Genomic DNA, 3,644 nt, shown 5'->3' with positions numbered 1-3,644 from the left:
CACTGAGCCACCCAGGCGTCCCTAAATTTGTTTCTCATTACTGGACTACAGTGGCAGCAGAGCACTTCAAATTAACGTTCTAAAGCACAAGTTTCAAATTACATTCCAAGCAGTACAATTATAGCCCTTTTAGGTGTATCTGTATCAATCTATAGCATTACTATAATTTGGTAAATGGGGACATCAACAATATGCTGCAGTTTTTATAAGGTTAAATGTCAGTTCCCAACCCCCTTCTCTTTGGCTTCTCCACCATGGAGTCTTGGAGGGGCGGGGGGTACTCTCCCTAGACTTTCTTGCAGCAAAGATTGTCAAGTGACACGGCTTTGGCTAATGAAGTAGAAGCTGAAGAATTCTGGAAGCGTCTAGGAAAATGGCTTCCTTGGTAAAGGAGCTAAAGCTGCTAGTGCTACCCCCATTCCCCCTAATTTCCTGACTTGAAGGTGGCCCTGGTGCTTAGAGCCATGGTGTCTGTCTTGGAGGCAGAAGGCGGTACATGTGTCCCAAATCTAGCTTGTCAAAGATGATGGAGGAGAAAGATAGAAACCACCTGGGCTTTTGGTGGCCCTGCTGAGCGGCACCAATACAAACATCTGCTTATCTCTAGATTTCTTCCTATGCCAGGAAAACAAATTCATTTCTTTATCGATAAGTCAGGTTGTTGTTTTTTTTTTAAGATTTTATTTATTTATTTGACAGAGAGTGAGATCATAAGTAGGCAGAGAGGCAGGCAGAGAGAGGGGGAAACGGGCTACCTGCTGAGCCAAGAGCCTGATGTGGGGCTCAATCCCAGGACCCTGGGATCATGACCCAAGCCGAAGGCAGAGGCTTTAACCCACTGAGTCACCCAGGTGCCCCGATAAGTCAGGTTTTAAGGCATTTGCAGCCTATATGCTCTTTATTTTGGTACTTCTCTATTAAAAAAAATTTTTTTTTTAATATTTATTTACTTAAGTCATCTCTACACCCAACATGGGGTGCAAACTCATGACCCTGAGATCAAGAGTCACATGCTTCTCCCAGCTAAGCCAGCCAGGAGTCCCAGCCCTTCTTTATTTTTGAATGTAGCAGGCCTGTCAAAAAGTAGAAATGGCTTAGGTCTCTCTCACATCCTCAGAGTCCCTGGTGTGGGTATGTACCTTGGTTGCATAGGACTTTTCCATGGTCCAGGATGTCCCCTGTTCCCGAGTAGTGGGAAGTTTCCTGATTCCACTGCAAATGACCACATGCAGTACTTCTCTGCCTCCATCCAGGTGGCTCCATCTCTCAGATCCGAGCCCTGTTCCTGATTCTACCCCTTCCTCCTGGGGGAGTCTCCCCAAATATGCCCTGGCTCACCACTTTCCTCCATCTGTTCCTTCAGGCCCATTCAGAGCCCTGTATGTGAGACCTTCGTATCACTGGACCATGGGTTCCCAGGTGGTCTCCACAAAATGGCGGACCAGCAACCAAGAGGGGTGGGACAGTGTTGGGCAAAGTAATTACAGAAAATATTCGCACATTTCAGTTGCAATTTATATATATTGCTTTGTTGCTTTTATTAAAATTTTCTTTTAGAAATGGTTACCTTTTGGGGGGAACAATTGTACAGAAAATGGAAGAAACATAAAAGGTTACTTTTGAATGATTTCGAGCACTCAGTGTCCCATGTGTGGGTCTCCACATCATTCATTTTATTGAAAATTATTTTTATGCCTTTTTTGGAGACTGGGCAAGTCCAGCTAACATCTAGACATATGTCTTGTGAATGCTATCCTATTCTTGGGTTTTCCCACCTAGGAGTACTTAATATAAGGGAAATTATGTGACTATATTTGCAGATAATTTCTCAATCAAGAAATAGTCTTTTTTTAAAGTTTTATATACTTTAGTAATTTCTATACCCAACATGAAACTTGAACTAATGACCCTGAGATCAAGAGTCACCTCTCCTTCAACTGAGCCAGCCAGGTGCCTCAAGAAATATTCTTAATAATAAAATAAAGGATATTTAGTGGTGCCTGGATGGCTCAGTCTGTTAAACGTCTGCCTTCAGCTCAGGTCATGATCCTGGGGTCCTGGGATCGAGTCTCTCATCAGGCTCCCTGCTCAGTGGGGAACCTGCTTCTCCCTCTCCCTCTGCCTATCCCCACCTCTCCTGTGCTCGCTCTCTCTCTCTCTCTCTCTGCTCTCTCTTTCTCTCTCAGATAAACAAACAAACAAACAAACAAACAAACACCTAGACAGGTCAGTCCTAGATATCAGATAATCTTGACAAGATTACAGTTGCCATATAAACTTATTTGAATTTAATGTTCAATTGTTGATCCTTTTAGTGTGTTATTGGTCTCCCTCAGGGTTCCCCCAAATCCCTGGGATCTGCCTCCTTTCTCCAGGCATGCTCTCTTTCTGTTTGGCGGCTAGCTTTGACCACTTATCAGAAACCACAATGGCAGTGGCTCGGTTTAAACTGGTGATCTTCTGGCCTGATTCTTGGCCACGGGCGTGTTTTGTTGAGGCTGTGCTGTTTGAAGAAAATAGGATCTGCTTCCTGCCAAACAGGGCAGATTGGTTACAAGAGATTTTAATATCTTCTTACAGAGACACAACTGAACCGTTAACAAGAAAACGAACAAACAAACAAAACTTAGGTCAAAGAGAACAGAAGAGAAGACAGATAAGAGAGTTCAAGGTGTTTGGGGAAGGCAGAGGAATGACAACCGATCGATCAAGCAGGACAGTAGCAACTGAAGTGCTTGCAAAGGGGGTTATTGGTGAGAATCCAGTGGTTCCCATTCTTGTCAGCTCCCACAAAGCCCATAGCCAGGTCGGTACATCTCAGGTAGTATGTTAGGGGTTTTTGTCTGCGAAACCAAAAAACCCCAGAGAAATGCCCTTTCTACGTGAATGCCTGAAGCCTGGCAAGAAAAATCAGCTCCTTCCCCATCTGGCTAAGGAGGAACCTTCAGTGAAAGGCCTCTCCCTACACGTAGTCTCCAGTGATCCTGGTAACACTTGATTCTTTTTTTTTTTTTTTTTAAAGATTTTATTTATTTATTTGAGAGGAAGAGTGAGCATGAGCAGGAGAGCCAGAGGGAGAAGCAAGCTCCCTGCTGAGCAGAGAGCCCGATGTGGGGCTCGATTCCAGGATCCTGGGATCATGACCTGAGCCAAAGATAGACACTTAACCAACTGAGCCACCCAGGTGCCCCCACTTGAGTCTTAAATATAAGCAAGGAACTGTCTATACTGGCAACTACCAGACACTTCAAGTATAAAGGAGGAAAAGACAAAACAAATGAAAAGAAATAGAAAACAGGGACTCTGAGAAAATAGACAATATAAAAAAAGGAAAACAATCTTTAAAATTAATTCCTATCTCAGCTCGCTAAGGGAATATCTTGCCCTCAGACAATGGGATTAGGGTGCTCCAAAAGAGGAACAACCAGGGAATAAGTGAAAGTTCTTGGAAATTAAACATATTAGGGGAGAAATAAAGTAGTCCTCAATTGCAAGTAGAACCAAGAAAATCTTCCAGAAAGTAGAACAGAAAGAAATAGATAAAAAAGAGAAAAGACAACGGGGCGCCTGGGTGGCTCAGTGGTTAAAGCCTCTGCCTTCGGCTCAGGTCATGATCCCAGGGTCCTGGGATCGAGCCTCACATC

Source organism: Enhydra lutris, unplaced genomic scaffold, assembly GCF_002288905.1.
Source record: "Enhydra lutris kenyoni isolate GAN:26980312 unplaced genomic scaffold, ASM228890v2 scaffoldscaffold26, whole genome shotgun sequence".
Taxonomy (NCBI): domain Eukaryota; kingdom Metazoa; phylum Chordata; class Mammalia; order Carnivora; family Mustelidae; genus Enhydra; species Enhydra lutris.
The sequence above is the reverse complement of the archived record's forward strand: the minus strand, read 5'-3'. Positions refer to the sequence as shown.